General features: G+C 38.2%; 2 long non-coding RNA genes across 3 annotated transcripts in view; one reads left to right on the forward strand and one right to left on the reverse strand.

The window, feature by feature from the left end:
- LOC148161876 (uncharacterized) lies at window positions 1–27,003 on the reverse strand. Its single transcript, XR_015767315.1, has 3 exons — window positions 26,598–27,003; window positions 4,694–4,833; window positions 1–96 (listed from the first exon to the last, which is right to left on the reverse strand). It is a non-coding gene; the product is annotated as an uncharacterized LOC148161876 (long non-coding RNA).
- Window positions 1–27,822, forward strand: part of LOC148161875 (uncharacterized) — a 146,159-nt gene that overhangs the window by 95,274 nt on the left and 23,063 nt on the right. The window lies entirely within an intron of this gene.

The following is a 27,822-nucleotide window of genomic DNA, read 5'->3' on the forward strand; positions in this document are numbered from 1 at the left end:
CTCTTTCTAGAGCAACGATTCCAAACAGGGCTCTGCCTTATGTTGCTTTCTTTCACTTTACAGATGCTAAAAACTTTCATTTCAAGTTTCTATCTCCTAGAAGTGGCATGAAAAAAAAGCTGGTTATTATTCCTAAACCCATTGAAATTGCATTTGTGGCATCAAAATGGATTTTTTTTAAAGCAGGATGTTGGATTGACAGTAAAGCAGCTGCTCTGCAACAAACGAAAGCAAAAATTAATAAGAGACCTTAGCAAAAGAAAGACTATTGGTTTTGTACACCCAGAGCAAATTGGCTGGATTTAGAAGAGCACACTTTGATCTTTTCCAGACTAATTACTGCTCTGTGGTTTGACTGTTTTGTGCATTAGTTGCCCTTCATACAAAACCGAAACTGCTATGGTGCACAGCTGTAATACAAATGAAAATTTGACATTCAGTAAACAAAGCATGGCAAGGGTCATTCTTTCAGCACAATAACTGCATAATACAATTTTAGAATGCCTTTTGTATACCAAAAAATGACATTTTTTTTAAATTTTTTATTGTTATGTTAATCACCATATATTACATCATTAGTTTTTGGTGCAGTGTTCCATGATTCATTGTTTGTTCATAACACCCAGTGCTCCATGCAGAACGTGCCCTCCTCAATACCCATCACCAGGCTAACCCATCCCCCTACCCCCCTCCCCTCTAGAACCCTCAGTTTGTTTTTCAGAGTCCATCATCTCTCATGGTTCATCTCCCCCTCTGACATACTCCCCTTTTCTTCCTCTCCTGTTAGCTTCTTCTTCTTCTTTTTTCTTAAAATATGTTGCGTTATTTGTTTCAGAAGTACAGATCTGTGATTCAACAGTCTTGCACAATTCACAGCGCTCACCGTAGCACATACCCTCCCCAATGTCTATCACCCAGCCACCCCATCCCTCCCACCCCCAACCACTCCAGTAACACTCAGTTTCTTTCCTGAGATTAAGAATTCCTCATATCAGTGAGGTCATGTGATACATGTCTTTCTCTGATTGACTTATTTCACTCAGCATAACACCCTCCAGTTCCATCCACGTCGTTGCAAATGGCAAGATCTCATTCCTTTTGATGGCTGCATAATATTCCATTGTGTATATATACCACATCTTCTCTATCCATTCATCTGTCGATGGGCATCTTGGCTCTTTCCACAGTTTGGCTATGGTGGACATTGCTGCTATAAACATTGGGGTGCACGTACCCCTTCGGGTCCCTACATTTGTATCTTTGTGGTAAATACCCAGTAGTGCAATTGCTGGATCGAACGGTAGCTCTAATTTCAACTGTTTGAGGAACCTCCATACTGTTTTCCAGAGGGGTTGCACCAGCTTGCATTCCCACCAACAGTGTAGGAGGGTTCCCCTTTCTCCACATCCCCGCCAACATCTGTCGTTCCCTGACTTGTTAATTTTAGCCATTCTGACGGGTGTGAGGTGGTATCTCATTGAGGTTTTGATTTGGATTTCCCTGATGCCGAGCGATGTTGAGCACTTTTTCATGTGCCTGTTGGCCGTTTGGATGTCTTCTTTGGAGAAATGTCTGTTCATGTCTTCTGCCCATTTCTTGATTGGATTATTTGTTCTTTGGGTGTTGAGTTTGATAACTTCTTTATAGATTTTGGATACTAGCCCTTTATCTGATATGTCATTTGCAAATATTTTCTCCCATTCTGTCGGTTGTCTTTTGGTTTTGTGGACTGTTTCTTTTGCTGTGCAAAAGCTTTTTATCTTGATGAAATCCCAATAGTTCATTTTTGCCCTGGCTTCCCAAAAAATGACACATTTTAAGGCAGTTTTGAACTCAGAGTAGGCAGTCAAGGCTGTTTGTAAGGGACAGAGAGATTGCTCCCAACTCTGATCTATACATACAGATGGAAAACAGTTTATTTCAACATTGTAGAAATGCTAAGGAATTCACATATTTACAGAAACAAATGTGTCCATTTTTAGAAGATGGCTTTTCATTTGTCTATAAGGTTAATTGGGAGCAGATTTCTTAAGTAGCTGTTTACTGAAGCAATAATGGTGTTTATTCACCAATATGATTCTGGATTTGCTTCTGGGAAAGAATTCAGAGTATTTTATATGTAGACTTTATATCAAAATACTTAATGCTATATTTTTCAGAAAATGCAATGAATTAAATATTATAAATTATTATTTTCAACAACCCCAATTGAGGAATTTTTAAATTTTTCATTATTTATAGATCACCATAATTACTAAGGCATCAGTCTCTTCCTGACTAAGAGATATATTTAGCTTATCATCAAGTTATCCTTCTAAATGGCATGACTTTAGTTTGCATTTTTAATGCAGTTTTGATGGTCACTCTAATAAGCTGTACAATAAGTACATAAAAAATGGATCAAGTATATTGAAAGGCTTTTATATTATACTTGATTCAGTCTGTATTTAAATCAACTTAACCTTTGAAGCTATACAAACGTTACCCAGTTTTTTTTCAACACACACATTCACACAACTTCAAGATACCTACACTTAAAAGTGAGAGGACTTTCAATAATTCAGCTATTTAAAGTTGAAATATTTCAAATATAGAGAAATACTTGATTAAAGAAGTGATCTGTCAGAAACATTTCTGGCTAGGCTAGACAAAAAAACACCAACCCTTTTTTTATGCTTTATTTCTCTCAAACTTTTGAAAAGAGGTGATGTAGAGAATATTGATGATATAGTTCATGGAATTAGCCATTCACCAGAAACAGAAAAAAATCTGTATCTGGGATAACCGTAACTGGGAAAGTGTGCCAGAGTGTCAGAGACTGGAGATACCGAGCTCCTCTTTCAACCATTTATGAATACCACACGTTCAATGTTGAGCAAGTTGCCTCTGTCATCATTTAATTGCTAGAAGAATTATATAAATTGTATGACCTTCAGTGCCTCCCCTTTTCGCTTTCAAAACTTAACTGGATACATCCTTCGTATACACACAAAGCTGTTTTCTAAATGCCTGTTTCTGTCTGGCTCATTTACCTTTACCTAACAGAACAGCTCTTCTGGGGGGTGGGGGGGGGGTGGCAGCACGCAGAGTAGTTACCTATTCACAGCAAGAGACTTGAGAGTTCAGTACAATAGATTTTCACAATATATTTAGGAGAGGCCCAGAGCTACAGTGCTAAGCACCATGTGGAAAGGTAGATAAATACATAGAGATAGAACCATAGACCTCAGCCAAGTGGAGTGAAGAATAACAGAGAATCTATAACACTTTCTACTTCAGCAGCAGTCAAACCCAACCTCTGCAAATTAATCAGCCTGCAAAACACCACGGATGGAGAAAAGAGGATACTGATTCCTGGAGAAGTCACCTATATTTTATTTTCCCATTAAAAATAATCACAGAATGCTATTCTAAAATACGAACATTTTCCCCCATTAAGTATAAAAAAGACCAGTTCCTTTTTGCTAATACTTCTGAGATTATCTCAAAATGACTCCATGAAACACTTTTAATTTTCATCTGGGGAGAAAATTGTTAAATAAATCCTTAAAGCATTATTTGCCCTGCATGCCATGTTTTTCCTTAAGGGTGTTAGAGTCCTGGGGTTATAGTAATTTACTGATGACTCAGTTTAGTGCACTTTTGTTCCTGTGACCATTAATAATGTAATGTCCCTTTCCATTTGCTTTTGTCCTTCCTCATGGCTTTAGATTTAGAAACTACCTGCAAAGGAACAAGAAATTTAAAAATACTTATACCCAAATTAAAGATCCCTTCTAATTTACCCCCACTCAAAAATTAAAAATAAATGCTCATTGAGGTACAAATTTTTACCAAAAAAAAAAAATGTAATTCTGAGAAACAAATTCGGTTTATTTAGCAGGGGAAGCTGTTTTCCATGTTCTCTTAATTATCCTGTAAAATAATAAAGAATTCTTTCATGTGCTGCACAATCAATTATAACCTTATGATTGAAAGACTTTTTGAACCCCTGCCCCCACCATCAAATGGTTAATGTTCCAAGTTTGTGCTTTGGGGGTTGTTATAGTCACTAGTTCTGTTTTAAATTAAACACCTAATTAAAAGGAAGCCATTCATAAATAGCAATGTGCTGAAATCGGAATGGAATAACAGTGGCTCCACATATGTCCTGTTTTCCCACAAGGCTCTTAGAACAGTTTTTCCCCAGGAACAAACTGAAATTTGTCAACAAGCTCAACTGTAACCTTTGCTGAGTATGCAAACTGGCCACTCCTATCCCCAGCACGCTTCGGGGTGAGAGAATGGCAGCCATTGTCCTCTGTCTCTAGAAATACCCCTACAGCACAGTGTCCTCACAGGTTATTCTGAGACTATTACTAATACTTCCCTGCTTCCTTCTGGCAAGAACCTAACTCCACACAGACCAAGAGAGAACAAAATTCTCAACCTGTGGGTGAAATGTGAGTACTTTCTGGAAATCTCGTAAAAAAAAAAAAATTACTCCTGTATAACGGGGCCTTTAACTGCTCCCCACACCATTGTTCATCTTCTTAAGGTCGGAGGTTACAGGGTACTTTTTAACATGGGTTTAACACTTGCTGATCACTGAGAAGATGAAAGGCATAAATGGACAAGACTGGATATCAGGCTTCATTCACACCACCACTGTTTTGGTGTCTTGCTTTTCATTTCTGTGCATTCAAATGCTTACCAGCAAGATTTGAAAATTTCAGGATTCGTCCAGCGCCAGAGCAGAAGATAGTGTATTCTGAGTATTCCATCATCTGGTGACGGCTGGTTATACAGCTGACTGCCCTCTGGCCTCAGGAAGTTTTTTCACATTTCTCTTCCCTCAATATAAAGTGGGGATAAAAGATAGCTATGTGGGATAAAGGCTGGCAAGGGTGAATGAATGAAATTGTGTCTTTAAACGATTTGAAGTCAGGTGCAATTTAAGTAAAAAAAAAAAGAGTACCTTTAACATATTGTGATCTTACATCAAAGCAAAGGGAATGTAATCTGCTGCTTTTCCATCTGAACAAATCCAATAGCAATCATGCTTATTAAATATTTGCACGTAGTTCTTTCTGTGATAAAATTTGTACCGTCATCCAGGAACTAATTATCTCAAATGAGAGACTGTATGTGAAAGTACTTTGTAAAGTGTAAAGTATAAAGTACTACACTTGTAATAATAATAGTGATAGGCATTAAGTGCTTACCCTGTACCAGGCAATATGTTCGACAAGGGTTTATTTAAACCTCCCAGCAACCTTTGGAGATAGATGCTAACATTGCCACTTTAGAAGTGACAAACCTGAGAGACACTGAGGCACTTGCCTGTTCCACACTGCAAGAAGGAGAAACCAAGGAAGAAGCCCAGGTCTGTCTGATTTCCAAACCCAAGCACATGACCCACACTACCCTAATTGACGGATTGTTGTGACAGCAGCGATGACCTTTTTCCCATATTAAAATACAGTGCTTTTTCTACTGGGTATTTACCACAAAGATACAAATGTAGGGATCCGAAGGGGCACATGCACCCCAATGTTTATAGCAGCAATGTCCACAATAGCCAAACTATGGAAAGAGTCTAGCTGTCCATCAACAGATGAATGGATAAAGAAGATGTGGTATATATATACAATGGAATACTACTCAGCCATCAAAAAAATGAAATCTTGCCATTTGCAATGATGTGGATGGAACTAGAGGGTATTATGCTGAGCGAAATAAGTCAATCAGAGAAAGACAAGTATCATATGATCTCACTGATAGAGGAATTTGAGAAACAAAACAGAGGATCATAGGGGAAGGGAGGGAAAAAACGAAACAAGACGAAACTAGAAGGGAGACAAACCATAAGAGACTCTTAACCTCAGGAAACAAACTGAGGGTTGCTGGAGTGGTGGGGGGTGGGAGGGACGGGGTGGCTGGGTGATGGACACTGGGGAGGGTATGTGCTATGGTGAGCGCTGTGAATTGTGTAAGACTGATGAATCGCAGACCTGTACCCCTGAAACAAATAACACATTATATGTTAATAAAAAATTTTTAAAAGATATGGTGCTTTTTCATGACTGACAATTATACGTCTGAAAATGCAGATGTTATTATAAATTAGAAAGCTGAAACATGGCATGTTTTGTTCATAAAAGCCTTTTCCAAATGACTCTTCTTATGCAGTATTTACTTTTATAGAAAAGTAAATATTGCACCCTAGAAGAAATTGCTTTTGTTATTTTGTTGCTTAGATGAGTACAGTAAGTGCTATAAACACAAGCTGTCACATCATTACTTGTTAACAATTAGATTCTTAGGGGCACCTGGGTGACTCAGTCGTTAAGCGTCTGCCTTCAGCTCAGGTCATGATCCCAGGGTCCTGGGATCGAGCCCCACTGGGATCGAGCCCCACATCGGGCTCTCTGCTCCGTGGGAAGCCTGCTTCTCCATCTCCCACTCCCCCTGCTTGTGTTCCCTCTTTCACTGTGTCTCTGTCTTACAAAATAAATAAATAATAAATAAAATCTTACAAAAAAAATTAGATTCTTAAATATTTGATATTAACCTCTATGGCACCAGACTATATTGGTGACAGTTAACACTATAATCAAGTGCTATTACGTATTCAAATAAATATATAATTACCAATTCTACATATGAATTTCCTAATCTGGAAATTTCCTGATATGAAAATAACAGAACCATAAACAAAAGTTTTCACTAAATCATTTTAGTTAAGAATTTATAAGAATCCTATTTTTCAAATATCCATCGTATCACTTTTGATTACGGTAGCAATAAACTATTTTTTTTAAAAGATTTTATTTATTTGACAGAGAGAGACACAGCGAGAGAGGGAACACAAGCAGGGGGAGTGGGAGAGGGAGAAGCAGGCCTCCCGCCGAGCAGGGAGCCCGATGTGGGGCTCAATCCCAGGACTCTGGGATCATGACCTGAGCCGAAGGCAAACGCTTAACGACTGAGCCACCCAGGTGCCCAGCAATAAACTATTTCTACTTTACAAAAAAAAAATCTGTGTCACAGAAAAGTTGTAAGAGGTGGTGAAACAAAGTAGTTCAATTTCTTCTAAAAGTTAGGTGAATGAAAAACTGGCCCAACCATTTAAGGATACTTCTAACTTTTAAAATGTTTTATAAGAAACAAATCAACTCCAAATGCTCATTAACCACAATTAACATTTCAGAGTATTGCAATTAATTTTGGAACATGGTATATGAAAGAAAAAAGGACTAAGAGTTCACAATACAAACCTTGCTAGAATAATGGACTGTGATAATTGGGGGTTCCATTACAATGCAGAGGAAATCTTTTCTAGTATCAAAATATTTTCTTCATTCTACCATTACAGTACTGCAAAAAGTCTGGGAAAAGATTAGGAGCTATGTATTGAAGAAACTTGGTGTGAACTTTGCTAACAACAATCCAAATAAGTTTTTAGATTACTCTTTCAAGAAATTGCAGTATTTCATGCAAAACGGTATCCACTTTACCACTAAGGTAATTTTTTACTCACCACGAAATGAAAATCTATATTCTGCTCTCCCTTGCATGTCTCTTTAAAACCTCAAACCAGAGGAATGAGTCACATTTTGGGACCGTTTTCTTTTTTAATCTTCTTCACTCTTCTATTCTGTTTCTAAAGGGACACTTAGTTTTAACTAGATTGCAATTTCATCTGAAAAGAATTGAACAGGCTTTCTAGAATGAGTTAAAGATTACCCACTGAGAGTATTTTTGGCAGCTACCTTTAAAGATGCAAGGATCTGTAAAAAATGGTACATCTAGATTTAATACAGATAATACTTGGTTCTTTGAGATAGAAACGGTGTAATTGTGATATTGGCAGGAAAGATATGTAAGATGTGCTTTTCACTTATAACATCTCTTTGGACAAGCACAGTTTTCTTTATAGAATTTTATTACATTGAGAATGCTAAGTACATTAGTGAATTTCTTATACAATGACAGTAGAAACATCTGGTGTCATTTTTAATTCAAACGGTTAAATATACGCCGTATTATTTTATGTTACTTGCAATTAGAGTGTGAAACTCAAGGTGTGTGGTAAAAGTTATTTATTATCCAATCATTTCTATGAAAAATAAAGAGGAAAGGGGTACCTGGGTGGCTCAGTCGTTAAGCGTCTGCCTTCGGCTCAGGTCATGATCCCAGCGTCCTGGGATCTGAGCCCTGCATCGGGCTCCTTGCTCTGCAGAGAGCCTGCTTCTCCCTCTCCCACTCCCCCTGCTTGTGTTCCCTCTCTCGCTGTGTCTCTCTCTGCCAAATAAATAAAATCTTTAAAAAAAAAAAAAGAAAAAGAAAAAGAAAGAGGAAAGTATTAGACTCGTACTTTTGGAAACAGATACCTAAACAAATAGTTCAGGGAAAAGTCAAAGGTGAAAACAAAAACAAAGGTGATAACAAATAAGAAAAATTTTTTTTCTTTTTTGTTTTTTTTTATTATATCCATCTGATGGATACTAACGAAAGATATTGCGTTAATTATTTCACAATATATGTAAGTCAAGCCATTAAAAAATCATAAATAAATGTTTCCCTACGTGCCAAGCACTGTGTTATTTTACAAAAATTACTTAATTAATTCCTTATAACACCCACATGAGGTAGGTAGGTATCCATTTTACAAATGAGGAAAAAGAAGCTTAAAGGGTTAAATAAAGGGTTAAATAACTTCTCCAAGGTCACAGACTGAATTCAAGTTTACTCCAATCTTCAGTGTAGTCTAGTAACTGTTCCTCATTGTTCAATAGCTATGAAAACCATAACTTTCTTATTCACACTAAGACTTATGGTAACCAAATACACATTGGCACTACATTTCCAAATGAAGGAACTTAGAAATAGGGATTTCTGGTATATATTAAATATACATTTATCATGTTCTAGGCACTGGACCAGGTGTCTATGATATAACAATGAAAGAGAACATAGTCCTTGCCCTCCAAATGAGCACAGTCTAAAAGAAGACAAACATTTAAAAGGTAATTGCAATCAAGGGAAGTGCCATAAAATAATAACAGCTAATCCTTTTTGAGCACTTGCAGTGTGCCAGTCACTGTTAATAAGCACCTTATATGTTTACTCAAGTAATCTTCACAACAATCTATGAGATAGATACTAAAGAGATAAAGAGGTATATTGTTGGAACACAGAAAAGAAAGCCCTTTCGCTCTATCTAGATAGGCCAGACAATTGAGCTGAGTCCTATAGGATATATATGTCCACAAGAAGGAGGGATGTATCAGTCAGTATAATGTAAGATAGACCACAGGACACAAAACCCCCCAAATCTTGTTGATTTGTAAAAAGATTTATAACTGTTCACAAAACCCATCAGGTTAGCTTGGGGGCTCTTCATGTCTTCTCACTCTGGGACCCAGACTGACGGAGCTTCCACCATCTGGAGCATCACCAGTTGCTCTACGCAGAAGGGGATGTCGTAAATATTGCACTGGCTCTCCAAGTCTCTATCTCTAACAAATGTGTCACCAATGCTCTGTTTTCATTTGCTAAAGCAAGTCACATGGTCACACCTAGCTTTGATGGGGAACGGAAGTGCCATCCTACTATCTACCCAGGGGTAAGAGAATAACCCTAATGCTTACCAAAGGGTGGAGAAGATAAGTAAACCAAAGACAAAGGACATATGCAAAGGAATGGGAGTGAAAGAGTGTTTGATAATGGTGGTTTTGATGATAAAAGCATAGGGTGTACATAAGGGAAGCATGGGAAGGAGGAAAAGTCAGGTGAGTGCCCATCATGAAGACTCTTAACACCTGTGGCAAGTTTAGACCTCATCTTTTAGGCCATAGGAAGCTACTGTAGGATTTTAAGCAGGAAGAGAAATACTGTCAAAATTTTCATTCACAAAGGCCATGCTAGCTGAAACAAGAAAAAAAAAATTAGAAGAAAATAGAGATAAGGGGACTGTATGAGTTTCCCATCTCTGTGTAACAAGTTACCACAGACTTAGCAGCTTAAAACAACACAATTTATTAGCTCACAGTTTCAATAGAGTAGAAGCTGAGCTTAGCTGAGTCCTCTGCTTCCAGGCCTCACCAAATTGCAATCCAAGTGTCAGCTGAGTCACCAGAGGCTCCATAGGGGAAAGAGCCACTTCCAAGCTCCCTTATGTTGTTGGCAGAATTCGCTTCCCTGCAGCTACAGGACTGAAGGTTTTAGTTTCTTCCTGAAGGCCACCCTCAGCTCCTAAAAAGTCACTCACAGCTCTTTGCCACATGGGCTTCTCCAACATGGCCACTTGCTTTGTTAAGTTTATTTATTCAAAGCCAACAAGGGGGAGAGTGTCTTACCTTAAGGAGGGCCTAGACCCTCCTTTTTAAGGGCTCTTACCTGAATAAGTCAGGCCCACCCAGGATAATCTTGATTATCAGTTGATTTTGCAATTAAGTGATTCAGGACCCCCTTTGTGTGTGAATAAAAACATCATGGGATTGCCAGGAACCCAAACAGCCCAAATACCACCTCAGTGTGCTTGCTTTTTAGAATTCTGTGACATGCACATGCCGCCTGCTGAGGATGTGAAAGGGGACAAGTCAGAGAAGATAATGAACCAATTTCAGGTGTCTTCACATTCTGTCAAAGTGACCATTGGAAAGTGTTTATCACTATTATTTATAACATTGAAAGAAAAAAGATTTTGAAATTTGTGGTTGGTCTAGAACGCTTGGCTAACACTCCATGGATAATAACCAAAAGATAATTGCATAGTAAGACTGCTGTATTTCACTCAAAGGGAAACAATGAAAAAAGATGGTCTCGTGAACTTTTGTGTTCTCCCAAACTAACATTTTACATATAAAAATTAGCTCAAAACATATTCCAAGCATTTTTTATCACAATCATAACCCATTATCAGTTGAACAAATAACAAATGAATATAGCATCTTCTGTGGGAAAAAAACAATCTTATTTAACAATGAACATAACCTCTTATTGCCATATGATACAATAAACCGATTATATATAAATGTACAATTTGGCAAGTTTTAACATATATTTATAGGCATGCACAATTTTTCCTCATTCCTATTTGTATTCTCTATTCCTGTCCCTCACTAGCCCTATCTCCCTCATCTCTAAGCAGCCATGGATCTGCACTGTATCACTTTATTTTTTTTTAGATTTTATTTAAATTCAAGTTAGTTAACATATAGTATACAATTTCAAGGGTAATATTTAGTGATTCATCAGTTGCATAAAACACTCACTCCTCACTACATCCAGTGCCCTCCTTAATGCCCATCACCCAATTACCCCATCTCCCCACCCACCTCCCCTCCAGCAGCCCTGTTTGTTCCCTAGAGTTAAGAGTCTCTTATGATTTGCCTCCGTTTTTATCTTATTTTTCCTTCCCTTCCCCTATGTTCATCAGGGCACCGTATTACATTAAATTTCTTTGCACCTCCTAGAATTTTATGTAAGTGGTATGATTTATGTCTTGCTTTTTTCACTCATCATATTTATTTTGAGATACACCTGTGTTGTACTCATCGCTCCCTTTTATATCTTAGTATTCCACTGCGTAGATATAACACAATTTATTTATTCACCTATTGAGGGATATCTGGATTGTTTCTAGTTTGGGGCTATTATAAATAAAACTGCTAAGAACAACCATATTCAAGTCTATGTATAGGCACAAGCTCTCTTTCCTCTTAGGTAAACACCTAGGAGCAAAATGACCAGGTCATATGGTAAGAGTATGTTTAGCATTTTTAAAACTGCCTAACTAGTCGCCAAACTAGTTGTACTCACCTACATTCCCATTTTACATATATCAGTTCTGGTTCCTCTACATCCTCAACTCTTGATGGGGTCAGTCTTTTTCATTCTAACCATTCTAAAAGGTGTGTGGTGGTATTCACTGTAGTTTTAATTTGCATTTCCTTGATGAATAATGATGTTGAGCATCTTTTAATATGTTTATTTTATATATGAATATATTTTTGGTATGTCTCTGTTCAAATCTTTTACCTGTTTTTAAACTGGATTATGTATCTTTTATCAGATGTAGGCTTTGAAGATATTTTCTCCCACTCTTTGGTTTCTCATTTCATTCTCTTATAGTGTCTTTGAAAAGCAGTTTCTAATTTTAATGAAGTCTAATTTACCAAGTTTTCTTGCAGATCGTTTTCATATGCATGGAATCTTTACCTAAGCCACAGTCACGAAGATTTTCACTATTTTTGTATCCTTTGGATAAAGACCTAGTAGTGCAATTGCTGGGTTGTAGGGTAGTTCTATTTTTAACTTTTTGCAGACCTCCATACTCTTTTCCAGAGTGGCTGCACCAGTTTGCATTCCCACCAATAATGTAAGAGGGTTCCCCTTTCTCCACATCCTTGCCAACATCTGCTGTTTCCGGAGTTATTAATTTTACCCATTCTGACAGGTGTGAGGTGGTATCTCATTGTGGTTTTGATTTGTATTTCCCTGATGCTGAGTGATGTTGAACATTTTTTCATGTGTCTGTTTTACATTTGTGTGTCTTCTTTGGAGAAATGTCTATTCATGCCTTCTGCCCATTTCTTGATTGGATTTTTTATTTTGGGGGTGTTGAATTTGATTAGTTCTTTATAGATTTTGGATACTAGCTTTTTATCTGTCGAGATATTTGTCATTTGCAAATATCTTCTCCCATTCTGTAGGTTCCCTTTTAGTTTTTGTTATTGTTGTTGTTTCCTTTGCTGTGCAAAAGCTTTTTATCCTAATGCCGTCCCAACAGTTCATTTTTGCTTTTGTTTCCCTTGCCTCTGGAGATGTGTCTAGCGAGAAGTTGCTACGGCCAAGGTCAAAGAGGTTGCTGCCTGTGTTCTCCTCGAGGATTTTGATGGATTCCTATCTCATATTTAGGTCTTTCATCCAGGAGAGAGAGAATCTTAAACAGGCTCCAGGCCCAGCATGGAGTCTGACCTGGGGCTCAGTCTCACAACGCTGAGATCTTGACCTGAGCCAAAATCAGGAGTCGGAGGCTTAACCAGCTAAGTTACTCTGATGCCCCAAGATTTATATCTATCTTGAGTTAATTTTTATACATGGTATAAAGTATTGATGAAGGGTTTATTTTTTGCATTTAGATATTCCATTATTCCAGAACCATTTGATTAAAAGATTTTTCACCACTGAATTGCCTTTACACCTTTGTCAAAATCAATTGTCTTAAAAATGTGGGTATATTTCTGGACTTTCTACTCCGTTACATTGATTTATTCCTCTATTTTTACCCTAAGACCACACCATCTTGATTACTGCAGCTCCATAATTACCCTTGAACAAAGGTCATATTAACTCATGAACTTTTTGTTTTTGCTTTTTTTATTCTTAGCATTTCCTTATGAACTTTAGAATCGATTCATTAATTTCTATAAAGAGATGTGCTAAGATCTTTATTGAGATTGCACTGAATCTAAATATCAATTTGGGGACACTTGACGTCTTAACAATTTTGAATCTTCCTATACATAACAGGGTACACCTCTTCATTTAGGTCTTTAACTCGCTCAGTAATATTTTGTAGTTTCCAGCATATAGGTGTTGGGCATCTTTTGTCAGATTTATCCTTAAGTATTTTATATTTTTATGCTATATAAATATTATTTCAATTTCCAATTGTTTATCACTAGTGTATAGAAATACAATTATGATATACCGTACATGTTATTTAATATATTGTAACAATCTAATTGAATAGTTTATGTTCTGCAACCTTGATAAAATCACATTTAGTATCATATTTGTAGAATCCACAAGGTTTTCTGCATGTCATCTGCCAAAAAAATAGTTTTACTTCTTCCTTTCTAACCTGGACGCCTTTTCTTCCTCTTGCCAGTTGCACTGGCTATACCTTCAACATAATTCAACATTATATTGAATAGAAATGATGAAAACACACATCCTTTCCTTGTTCCTCATTTTAGAAGGAGTGCATTAATTCTCTGCCCATTAAGTATGATGTTAGCTCTAGATTTTTCATGGATTGTCTTTATCAGGTTGAAGAAGTGCCTTTATAGTCCTAGTTGGCTGAGTTTTTATCAGGAATAGGTGTTGGGCTTTGTCCAATACTGTTCATGTATCTAATGAGATGGACATACGATTTTTCTTTTTTAGTTTGTTAACAGGCTGATTTTTAAAAAGATTTTATTTATTTGACAGAGAGAGAGCACGAGTAGGGGGACGGGCAGAATGAGAGGGAGAAGCAGGCTCCCCATGGAGCAGGGAGCCTGAGCGGGACTTGATCCCAGGACACTGAGATCATGACCTGTGCTGAAGGCAGACGCTTAACCGACTGAGCTACCCAGGTGCCCCGATATGCTGATTTTTATCAGTTGATTTTCAAATGTTAAACCAATCTTACACCCTTAGGATAAACTCCATTGGTCACAATGTATGCTTTTTGTATATTGTTGAATTTGATTTGCCAAAATCAAATTCAACAATATACCAAATTTGATTTGCCAAAATTTTGATTTGCCAAAATTTTACTTAGAACTTTTGCATATATGTTAATGAGATATGTGTCTATAGTTTTTTTCTCTTATTATCTGAGTTACTCAATTTCTTTAATAGATATAAGACTATTCAAGTAATCTATTTCTCTTGAGAGAGCTTTAGTAGTTTGCATCTCTCAAGGAATTCTTCCATTTCATCTATGTTGCTAAACTTACTGGCCTAAAGTTGTTTGAAATAGTTTTTTATCCTTTACATAGCTGTAAGACAGACTGATTTCCTCTCTCATTCCTGATATGGGTAGTTTGTGTCTTGTCTCTTTTTTTTCTTGATCACTCTGACTAGAAGTTGATTACTTTGTTTTCTTCAAACACTCAGCTGTTGGTTTCCTTGACTTTTCTCTCCTGTTTTTGTTTTCTATTTCATTTATTTCTACCCTCTTTTCTTCTATTTTAGGTATAATCTGCTCTTCCTTTTTCTAGTTTCCTAAGGGGAAGCTGAGATCTTCTGAGACTTTTCTTCTTTTCTAATGTAGGCACTTGGTACTCTAACTGTCCCACTAAGTACTACTTCAGCAGCAGTATCCTACACATCTTGGTGTGTTCTGTTTCCCTTTTAATTCACTTCAAAATAGTTATATTTTTCTTTTGATTTCTTCTTTGTTCCAATGGGTTATCTAGAATTTAGAAATGTGTTCTTTAGTTTCCAGAGATCTTTTGGTTATTGATGCCTAACTTAACTCCATAGTGACCAGAGAAGATATGTTTTTATGACACGAAATGTCGACCTCTGAGAGTCGGGGACCTGGGGCAGCGAAGGAACTGAGAAAAAGAGATGACAGTACAGTGAGGCACAGGGCACCCCGAACAAACAGCCCGAGGTGCCGAGGTTTATTTTCCATACTCTTATATACCTTCCACAGCAGGGGCGTAGTAAGGCACATTCCTCCATGTACACAGGATTAGTCAGGCACATAAGAATCTTTAAAACAGAATAAAGGAACAAAGAGGGGAGTGCAGTGTTTACAGGGACGAGGGAACAAAGAGGGGGAAGGAGTGCCCAGCCTGCTGTTTGCAGCTGGCTTCCTACCTACTAAACATCTGCTGCTGCGGACTTTAGAACTGACCACACACATCCCAAGGGCATTTCACTCTGATCCTTTTGGGTTATTTTTAACCCTGCAATCTCGAGTTTTCTCAGAGATCTAGGAGTCTGAGCGAACATGCACCAGTGGTCGTTGTGGCGTTCTGTTTCCCACAGAGAAAACCTTTAAACTCATTTAAACATGTTCTATACCCCAAGATATGGTCTATCTTGGTAAATGATCTATTGCATATGAAAAGAATATGCATTCTGCTGTTTTTGGATGGGGTTTTCTAAAATGTCAATTAGTTGAAGTTTGTTAATAGGATTGTTCAAGTCTTTCACGTCCTTGTTTATTTTCTGTCTAGTCTATCAATCATTGAAAGGTTTTTAAATTTCTGACTATAATTGTGCATTTGTCTACTCCTTGATGTCCCATCAGTTTGTGTTTCTTGTATTTTGAATTTCTGCTAGCTGTATAAATGTTCTGGATTGTTTTGCCTCATGATACTCTGAGTCTTTTATCATTATGAAATCACATTCTTCATCCCTACTAACAGTAACTGTTCTTAAATCTACTTTGTTTGCTATCAATAACCATTCCAGCTTTTATATAATTAATATCAGCATGAAATATCTTTTCCCATTTGTTACTTTTTACCTATTTGTGTCTTTATATTTCAACTGTGTTTCTTGTAAGCAGTATATTATTGAGTTTTGCTTTTATTCAAAATGATCATCTGTGCCTTACAATTAGAGTGCTCAGACCATTTACATTTAATGCCATCAACGATGTGGTTAAGTTAGAGTCTATCACATTACTGTTTTTTTCTATATGGTCCATCTGTTCTTTTTCCCTTTTTCCTCTTTTTCTACCTTCTTTTCAATTGAATAAAATAAGTATATTTTTGCTGGGTATAGAATACTAGACGGGCAATTTTTTCCCCTCACTACTTGAAAATAGGTTGCTCCACTATTTTCTCACTTGTATTGTGTCAGATGAGAAATCTACGGTTATCTTTATCTTGTTTCCTCTGTTTGTAATATGTATGAGGTAAGCAAAAAAAAAAAAACAAAAAAATCAGCCATACCTGATTTAAATGATGAGATTTGGGACTTTTGAGCTAATGAGATTTAGATGAAATTCTTTACTTTGTGTTGATGCTGTAACTGGAGATTTGAGATGGGATGAATGTATTTTACATGTGGGACAGATATACTTGGGGGACAGAAAAATGGACTACGGTCAGCAGAAAAAATGGTTCTCAGAAATACTCATGTTCTAATTCATGAGACCTATGAATATGTTAGGTTAGATGCAAAAGGTAATTAAATTTGCAGATAGAGTAAAGGTTGTTAATCAGATGACCTTAAAATAGGGAAATTATCCTGCATTATCTGTGTGAGTTTAATCTAACCACAAGGGTTTTTAAAAGTGGAAGAGAGAGGCAGAATACAGTGAGAAAAAGAAATGTAACTATGGAAGAAAGATCACAGAGATGCTTAGTGCTGGGTTTGAAGATGGAGGAAGGGGCCATAAGCCAAGGAACATGAGTGGCCTCTAGACACTGAAAGAGACAAGGAAGCCAGGTCTTTCCTATAACTTCCAGAAAGGAAGGAATGCAGCCCTTGGTGATACCTTGTTTTTAGCCCAGTCAGACCCATGTCAGACTTCTGACCTACAAAACTCTAGGATAATAAATTTGGGTTGCTTTAAGCTCCTCAGGTAATTTGTTAGCCGCTATAGGAAATTAATACGATGTCTTTTTTCTTCTCTGGCTGACTTTAAGCTTTTTTTTTAATCACTGGTTTTGAAAGATGACATCTTTACATGCCATACACATACTCCCATCTTTTCCCCAGAAAAGGCACTAATAGAAAATGTAATTTAAAAAACTGTGCCAATAAAGAAAAAAGCAATAGCTGAGAAAAAGAGGAGAAAGTTTAACAATGCATAGTTGGGTCAATTATACAGAACACTTTCCCTTGAAGGTAGACCTTTCGAAGACATTGCTCATTTTTTAGTTAACTATAGGCAATATCAACATTTTTAGAATAATTATACATTATTATCAAGGTCCTAAGCTCTCAAAATAAAGGAAGAAAATTAGTATATATTAAAGCTGCTCCATGGGGGAACAGTATTCACAAAACAATAATATAAATGTTTCCTTATATGCCACTGAAGGACATAATGTAGGCTATTTTATCTTAAACTGGCCTAACAAATTCATTTCAAGAATAATGTGGGGCACCTGGGTGGCTTAGTTGGTTAAGTGTCTGCCTTCCGCTCACGTCATGGGATCCCAGGATCCTGGGATGGAGCCCTGCACTGGGCTCCCTGCTCAGCCAGGAGTCGGCTTCTCCCTCTCCCTCTGCCCCTCCCCCAGCTCATGCTCTCTCTCTCTCTCTCTGTCTCTCTCTATCAAATAAATAAACAAATCTTAAAAAAAAATAAAGGTGAGACCCATACCTTTAAAAAGAAAAGAATGCTTTAATGATGCTATTAACCCAACTAAATTCTATATTCTATCAGGATTATAGAATTAGATTGTGTTTTTTAAAGCTCCTTTCTTCTGAGAAACTCAGGCTGCTTTTATATATAATGACATTAAATGTCACAGTGGTCCCAAGAGTTTCATCAAGAGGCAATCAGAATTCCCAAATAAATCCAATTCCCCACCCCACCCCCAAATGCTAACATTGGGGAATCAGGCAAACTTTTTGTTTTCTAACTAAAGAAACTCTGAAGATATTTTTAAGTAAGTAAGGGCTAAGGGTTAAGAGAGGGCATTCAGCTGTGTAGGTACAAAACAACTGAATTTTGGCAAAGCAAGTTCCTAATTTTCAGATGATTTAAGATAAACTATGCCTATGGGAAGAAAAAAAACCTTTTAAACTTTTAAAAAAATTACACAAGTCATATGTGTTCATTTTCAAAAAATCAACCCATAATCCCACTGCCCAGGACAACCTCTATTAACATAGTGGCATACCTCTGTTGACCTGGATGTTTTCTATTTGCCCCTCCAGATCCCCTCTCAATCCTGCCACCCTGCTCTGTGCCTTAGGAGACAATCCCTTTGCAGCCTGATTTCTGCTTGAGCTCAGTGAATGAAGAACACTGGTTAAGAGTAGGGGGTGGAAGGAGAGGCCAAGACACTCACTCCCTAGCACCCACACTGTACAGTTGCTGTGGGAAGGCTACACGCCTTTAGAAAAAGTCATCAATCCTGTCAAAAGGTGTTTCCACATAGCTCTCCCTGCCTCACAGCCCCTTCCTCCAGCCCCTTCAGGCAGACCTGCAGGTGGTAAGAACCTATCCTCCACACCCTCACCAGCTCCAGGTTCTATCCCATACCTTGTTGTTTCTCTATAGCCTGCCTACACCTTGTGAATAATCCTGATATTGAACTCTCTCACATTACTCAAGTTGAGTGTGCCATCTGTATCCTGCTGCTACCTTGACTAAAACCCCTTTCCAGGTTTTTAAATGGAAACTATGTATATTATAATTACATATATATATTTACACACACACATTCTTGTTTTTAGATAATAAGCCAGCTATTATATAGCTATATTACAATCTATACAAATCACTACGATTCAAAATTTTCAGTTTCCATTTTCTACTCAAAACAGTAATGCAGTAAATACGTATATACATGTATCTTTGCCCTCTTGTCTATAGTACTGCCACAGGATACTTTCTTGGCAGCAGTATTTCTGGGACATATAAATATGCACATATGTAAGGCTTTTGATGTTGCCAAATGGCTTTTCATGCAGGCCATAATGATATTCACTTCTGCATGCAGTGTACAAGAATGCCCGGATGCCCATTGTCCCACCCACTCACTAACATTCTACCAAACATCTTTGCAGAAGGAAAATTCACCTCTTCAGTTCTGTTGTACACACACCACCTCATACTCTGCACTCAAGTCATACCCAAAGCCACCAAGTTGATAGATGGATAACAATTTAAACATCATCTCTTAATTCCAATTTCAGAAACCATAAAATAGAGCTTTTTGGTATCTCCTCCCTTTCCCACGTTGCCACAGTAAGTAGTCCTTTAACCTATAAAATGTGTAAAATTTTCCACTAATTTGTTAGAAGTGGAAAAACCATACGTTTAATCCTAAACCAAAAAACTAGGGCAAATTTAATGAAGTCCCTAAGTTTCTTTTACAGAGTCTAAAGGAAAATAATCACACATTAAAATTTAAGCCATTCCCATAAAAATGAATTGAACCCCAAGGTTGTGGAAGACATCAGAGTCCACTGTTATGAGAGGTACGAGCATGGGTGAAATGTGTCCTTCCCCCACAGCAGCTGTCTAACACAGGAACAGGAAGAGGCCGGACAACATTAAAGGTGGCTTAAGAGTGGAACTGAAAAAAATCTAAGAATGGGTTCTCTGAGGAACAAAAAAACCTCTAGCTAATCAAGAAAAAAGAGCAAATACATACAGAAAGTAAGGAATGAAATAAGGCTATAATGATAGATCTGGAAGATTTTTTTCTTTACAAAATACTGTCTACAACTTCATGCTAAAACTTTAAAAAATATATATGAAATATATAATTTCCGGGACGCCTGGGTGGCTCAGTTGGTTAGGTGACTGCCTTGGGCTCAGGTCATGATCCTGGAGTCCCGGGATAGAGTCCCGCATCAGGCTCCCTGCTCAGCGGGGAGTCTGCTTCTCCCTCTGGCCCTCTTCCCTCTCATGCTATCTATCTCTCATTCTCTCTCTCTCTCAAATAAATAAATAAAATTTTAAAAATATATAATTTTCTCAGAAAATAAAAATGACAAGCATTATTTGATCAGATGAATATCTAGGGAAGAAGCGGAAAATGTTGTCAAAGAAGGCAGAACAGACTATATACATTAAGAAGACAGCTTTAAATTCCATTGTCCCATTGTCCTTTTGACCCTGGGTAACACCAACTCCCCACCTCCTCCAACTGTCCCATGAGCTTTGCTGGAGAAAAATCACAGTCAAGTAGATGGAAGCTACTATAGTTTTATGGTCATCAACCTCAAATGGGCTCTCAGCACTGAAAAGAAACTACAGAATTATGTTTTTCTAGTTGTCTTACTTTTCTATTCTCCACATCTCTGTAACATAGATAAAAATCTTCTCTATTCTTCTCAAACTTCTGAATTCTGCCACACACACATCCCTCCCCACTCAGCCCTGCAGAATCACTCAGCAGGCAATCTGAGGCAATCAGACTTCTGTTTTCATAGAGAAACAAAAGTCATCAAAAGGACCCCCTCAAATTCCTGCCACCAGAACAATAACACAAATCTATCTATGTATGAATCTTCGTTTCTTCCCTCCTGTTTCAGAGGAAGAAGTGGCCTACCTCTTATGACTTCTCAAGTGCCTTACTCTATCCTGTATCTTCAAACTGCCTCACTCCGCTGGCTCCTTCCCATCAGTCTTCCAATACTTCCCCTCCTACGTGCTCCCTTCCTTTCTGCTCCCCTTCATTTCACAACCCACCACATTCTGGCTATTTGTCCCAACAAACTTCCCCTTGTCAAACTCATCACTGACCTCCATGTTGTTGAAACCAGTTGACACTTTTCAGTTCTTCACCTGCTTGTACCCTGGGCAGTATTTGATACTGCTGTCCTCACCTTTTCACCTTCTCCCTAATTAACAGGATTTTTATTATTTCTACTTAGCTCATATCTCTACGGATTGAATTTCCAATTTGTAATACAATTTGTAATGATCTATTGGTGCACTTATTTAATCAGCACAAGGTAAAAAAGTTCAAATCCTGCCAAAGTCAGTCTCCTTCCCACCCCTGCACCCCAGTCCCCCAATTTCCTTACCCAGAGGCATGTCTGTAAGCACTGTGTGAGCCTGGAGCTGCAGAGCACCATCTTTCCCACCATGAAAAATTCTGCTTGCGATTCAATAAATTATCTGAATCTTGGTTTGTGTAGACTTGCAATCTACATGCAATTTTAACTAAATCGATAGCTTTTACATTTTCATTTGTGTACATAAGCTCTCCCCACCCTTTTTTCAACATCCATTAGTTAACTGATCTTTGTAAACTGGCATTGAAACATTACAACAATGTTTTGTTGTACCAATTTTATAAACTTTTACAGTGCAATACGTGTTGTTTTTCCGAGACAAACCAAACTATTTCAAGGTTCTTGCTGCCTGCTTTAGCAGCATTTGATGGGAGGATCTTTTACATACATTTGTAATAGATGAAAAATAAACCAGATTGCAAATCCTTTTTTTTTTTAAGCTTAAACCATGCACCAAGTCTCTGGTCCAAATTGTGTAGGATAAGTTAAACTTAAATTGCATTCTATTAACCAATATGAATGTATTTCTGTAAGCATAGTTATGTTGAAATAAAGTTTTAAAAAGCAAAAAAAAAAAAAAAAAAATTCTGCTTGCCCAAGAGTGAAGCTGAACAGAAGGAACCAGAGAGGAAGGTTCCTGATGACACTGTTTTGAGTATATGGGTCTAATTAACTTTAATTAATCTCTAGACTTTTCTAGTAATAAAGAATAAGTTTCCTTTTTTTGAAAAGCTAGCTTGAATTGTGTTTCTGTTAATTTGCAGCTGAAGCAGTCTTCTGAGGGAGCAGGTTCTAGAAATTTCTAGAACACAAAATTGACAGGGTTTCATAATCAATTGTATGTGGAAAGTCAAATTTTCCAAGTGTAAACATAGGCCTGGAGAGAGTTGGATAGGGTCATAAGTTCAAGTGTGACAAAAAGGAGTTCACATTTCACAAAGTTGCCATATGTGATTATGTGAGGAAGGGTGAAGAGCAGAAACACTTTAAGTGACCCAAAGCTAGTCACTGAGGTGGATGTTCAAAAATAAGCCAAAGCCTAGCAATCAGACAGTAAAGATTCCACAAACTCTTGGCCTTGAGTAAGACTCAGGTTGGGAAACAGATCAGTTTAGCCAAGGGAATCTGAGATACCAACTGCCAAGAAAAATTCAAGGTTCTAGAAATAAACAGATCAAAGTTACACCGCATAGGTGTAGGAATAACCAGATCTTGATAAGCAAGACAAGTAAATACCCATGTGAAATAGAAAAAAGGAAAGAAAGTGGGTTAGGTGGAACAAGACTAGCACTCGCAACAAAAGCCTTAAAATTACCTCGGAAGAACAAGGACAGTTTGTTCTCTGGCTTCTTTTGCAGTTACTACTGAAAGAAGGTAGCTCTGGGTACAAAAGACAGTATAAAAAATAGTTGTCACTAATATTAGGTGACTGTGATATAATCGATATTAGGAAGGCTGGGAGAAGGGTAGGAAAACTGGATATACTGAGGTATTCTTATAGAAAAGGTTAAATGAATAGAAAGCATAGAGAGATCACAGAAAAAAGATCATGCATATTCTGAAAAATAAAGCAAAGATAAAGCAGAAAAAGACAGGGAAGTTCAAATGACTGTGGGCAAAAGCCCACAATCCAGTTGAACGTTGACACTGTTTTCCTTTGGGGAACGCAAAGAGGAAGTCAAGTAAAAATACTGACATTAGGGGTCTAAGACGTTATCCTCAGCTTGGATGTCTTTTTATATTAAAAGTGGGTAATTCTGATCTTGTAATAATTCATTGCACTGGTGGGGTAGGATTTCTGCACATCCTGTGTGAAGAATGGATCCCGGTTCAATTTTGGCTCTGTGCTAATTCAAACATACTTTCCATTCTGTGCACCACTCAGGATGAACCTGAAGGCTTTACCTGAAATTACAGAAAGCTGTCTGTACTGTATTGGCTGAGTTCCCCCAAACTGACCAGTCATTCATAAGGGGCAGCACAATTCAAGGCCAAGGAATGTAGGAACTGTCTGTCATTCCCTGTGTTTACTTAGACAATAGAGCCCATGTTAAACTTGTAAATTAGAAAACATTTTATCAGAGTTTGGGGATAGAATTCAGTGGTGGAAGAGGTTTTTGCTGAGTAGGAGGTTCCTAAAAATACCTTAGGAACCAGAGCAAGACTGCTTGCTCATGGCCCTCCAGACTCTCTCATGCACTTCTCTCAATTCATCCGAGTAAGTATAAAAACAACTAGAAGTAACATGGACAATTCAAAGAGCTAGTTTATTTCTATTTGTTGGACAAATGGATAAAGATCAACATGTTCTCTCCTGCAACTAAAATATTCAAACCATAAGGACAAAAAGCAGAAAGCTACATCATAAAAAATCATTTTCCTTTCATGTAGTGAAGCGGGCAGCCCTGGGGACTTCCACTTCCAGGAAGATGGAGCAGGCATAATTTTCCCTATTTCTTCCACTAAGACTGAAAACATGTAAAACAAACCTAAGAAGACTCTGTAAGGTGGAAAAGACACGCAGACTGGCTAAAGGACTTAGAATCTGAGGAACAACATGATGGTGAGTTCCCTGGGGTTTTGTTTTTGTTTTATTTTTGTCTCATATAATCTCAGACTTGGAGCTGAAAAAGCCGAGACAACCTGCTTTTGCCCCCGTCAGTGGGTGCAGACCAAAAAAGCCCCCCCAATAACCTGCCCTCCACAGCCAAAGTTCCAGGAAAGAGACAGTCTAGCAAGACAGAAAACTTCTAGCCGAATACCACAGAAAAAGCTGTGGTCCCACCACAGAGATTTATGCTGAGTTAAAAAAGCCAAGCCAAAAAACTACATACTGTATGATTCATTATATAACATTTTTTAAAAGATATTTATTTATTTATTTATTTATTTATTTATTTAAGGGAGAGAGAATGAGTAGAGGGGAAGGGCAGAGGGACAGAGAGAGAGAGAGAGAGAAGCAGACTCCCTGCGGAGTAGGAAGCCCAATGCAGGAACTCGATCCCGGGACCTGGAGATCATGACCTGAGCCGAAGGCAGACGCTCAACGGACTGAGCCACCCAGGCGCCCCTATAACATTTTTGAAATGATAGCTCACTCACAAGTTTGACAGGGTGCCCTATTATCAGAATGTCTTAGTTCCTCACCATGTGGACCCCTCCATTGGACTGCTTGGGTGTCTTCATGCGTGACCCAGGAGCCAGCTTCTCCCAGAGTGATCCAAGAGACAGCAAGGCAGAAACTACAATGTCCTTCATGACCAAGCCTCAGAAGTCACACACCATCATTTAGATAATACCCAACTGGCTGCACAGTTCAATCATACTGAGTGTGAGAGAGGACTACGCAAGGATGTGAATACCAGCAGTTGAGAACACTGGAATCTATCTTGGAAACTGGCTACCACAGTAGAATAGAAAATATCAGAGTGCAAAACAAGGATCCTTAGCAAGAAATGTGCGCATTTCAACAACCACTGCAGCCAACTACTATCAGTGGTCTGAGAGACACAGTAGAGCATACATGATTAATACACACATTAAGAAAGAGTCATTCAATCTTTTTTTTTGTTGGCATCTTTCTTGATTTTTGGAATCTGATGATCAATATGATCACTGAGAATTAATGTTGAATGTTCTGCAGTTTAAGTTTATATTAACATAATTCACAGTTGGTTATGAAGAGAACTAAGAAAAGCATTTTTCTGCTGCTGTTAGCAAAAAAGTATTAGGATTTTCGAGACTTTTAAATATCTCATTACAAACTTCCAGCGTGCTTGCTAGAAGGGATATTAGGAAATGGGACATTTTTCTAGTATAATCATTGTAACACTGTAACAGAACTGGTACTAATTTTTCTATAAAAGGATGGTTTTATTATTGGAAGAAAACAATTAGAAAGTAAAAAAATTATAGAGCAAAAACTACAGAGCTGTGTTCAAGTTCAAGTGCTGGATCTAGAGACTTAAATAGTAATAATATTAAGGGGTGCCTGGGTGGCTCAGTAGGTTGAGCATCTGACTCCTGATTTCGGCTCAGTCATGATCCTGGGGTCCTGGGATCCAGGCCTGAGTCAAGTTCCATGCTCAGTGTGGAGTCTGAGATTCTCCCTCTCCCTCTCCCTCCACCCCTCCCCCCACTCACAGGCACACACTTTCTTTTAAATAAATAAATCTTTAAAAAAAACAGAACAGCATTCACTGCAACAAGTAATCTTAGACTTTATTAAACTACTTCATTTTTTTTTTTTTAAGTAATGTCTGCAGCCAATGTGGGGCTTGAACTCAACCCGGAGCTCAAGAGCCTCATGCTCCACCGACTGAGCTGGCCTGGCGCCCCTAAGCTACTTGTTTTTCTAAGATGTTTATTTTTTTTTAAGATTTTATTTATTTATGGGCGCCTGGGTGGCTCAGTTGGTTGAGCGACTGCCTTCGGCTCAGGTCATGATCCTGCGGAGTCCCAGGATAGAGTCCCGCGTCGGGCTCCCTGCTCGGCGGGGAGTCTGCTTCTCCCTCTGACCCTCTTCCCTCTCGTACTTTCTATCTCTCATTCTCTCTCTCTCTCAAATGGATGAATAAAATCTTTTTAAAAAAATGTTAAAAAAAGATTTTATTTATTTATTTAAGAGAAAGAGAGAGAGCACAAGCAGGGGGAGCAGCAGAGAAAGACGGAGAAGCAGGCTCCCTGAGACCAACATGGAGCTTGATCCTGACGAAGGCACACGCTTTAACCGATTGAGCCACCCAGGCGCCCCTTAAACTACTCAACAACAACAAAAAAAGATTTTATTTATTTATTTGAGAGAGAGAGAGAGAGAGAGAGCAAGCACAAGCAGGGGCAGCGGCAGGCAGAGGGAGAAGCAGGCTACCGGCTGAGCAAGGAGCTGGATGCGGGACTCGATCACTGGGATCATGACCTGAGCCCAAGGCAGACCCTTAACCTACTAAAGCCAGCCAGGCACCCCTAAACTATTTTTAAATAAAGAAAAACTTATGTGCCAGACCTAGTAATAAATGTTTTCTTAAATATTTTAACAAATCTGCAAAATCCAAATAAACATTTCAATTTCTAATATACGTACAAATGAAAGGTTTAAAACTCCCAAATTCAAAAATTCTGGAAACAATTCAAATATTATCAAAGAAGGAAAAAATAGATACAGTTACCTGCCTGTGATGATTCATTTTATGTACCAAAGGGTGCCCAGATTAAACATTATTCCTGGGTGTGTCTGTGAGGCTTTTTCCAGATGAGATGAGCATTCGAACTGGTGGACTCGGAAAAGTAGGTTGCCCTCTCCAGTGTGTGTGGGCATCATCCAATCCTTTGAGGGTGTAAATAGAACAAAACGAGGAAGGAAAGAGGAATTCGTCCCTTCTTACTTCCTGTCCACCTGCTGAGTTGGAATATAGTCTTCTCTCGTCCTTGTTACGGTCTTTATGCCACCTGCTCCCCGGCTTCTCAGGGCCTTTGCATTTAGCGTGGGGTTGAGACAGTGAGGGACTACTGGAACAAACCCCAGGTGAAAAACACTAATGTAGCCAGTGGACTTCTGTTTCCTGTTACCGTTAATCCGCTTGTCCCACAGAGCAAGAGCACCATGCAGGCTATATATAAGGGGGAACCTAGCTCCAAATAGCACCAATGAGCTGCCTGAATTGCCTGCCAATACCAACCAATCAGGATAGGTCCTTCCAACCAATTAGAATGAGGCCCTTCGAACCAATCAGGAGGAAGCACTTCCCCCGCCCACCCCCGGCTTTTCCGTCGTTAGCACGTTGGACCGTGAAGTGAATTTTTCCACGTATAGGCAGGGTCTTGGCGTTGTTGCAGGAAGGTACCTAAATTGCTTCGTGTTGATTTTCTGTCTCCGTTTAGGTCATGCTGGAGCCCCAGTAAAGTCTTGCATGTCCCTTTGACTTTTGGGTCCAGCCTGGTAGTTTCTATTGTTGTGGGGTCCAAGAACCCGTCTCCGGTGACAGGATTCCACCATCAGTTTTCCTGGATTTCCAGTTTGCAGATGGTTGGACTTCTCAGCTTCCATAATCAAGTGAGCCAATTCCATATATAAATCCTGTTGGTTTTCTTTCTCTGGAGAACTTTGACAGTCACATCAAAACATGTTCAAAAGAGAAAAATCATAGTGTAAAAAAAAATCTAGAAATGTGGAATATTGTGTGTTCAATTATTTATATAAATCAACCAATAGATTTAAACTATACCTTTACTTTTATAAAATCTTACAGGAGTGCAGAAAATTTAGAAACTTTAGTCTTTAAGATGTCTGCTATAGATTTTGTTCATAGTAACAAATAGAGCAGATACATGACTTGAAAATTAAGATTCAGAAGAATTTATCGGTAAATTATAAGTAAACTAAAGGTAATACTG

The sequence above is a fragment of the Eumetopias jubatus genome, unplaced genomic scaffold, assembly GCF_037043125.1.
Source record: "Eumetopias jubatus isolate StellerSeaLion01/CBP00866 unplaced genomic scaffold, mEumJub1_p1.0 scaffold_47, whole genome shotgun sequence".
NCBI lineage: Eukaryota > Metazoa > Chordata > Mammalia > Carnivora > Otariidae > Eumetopias > Eumetopias jubatus.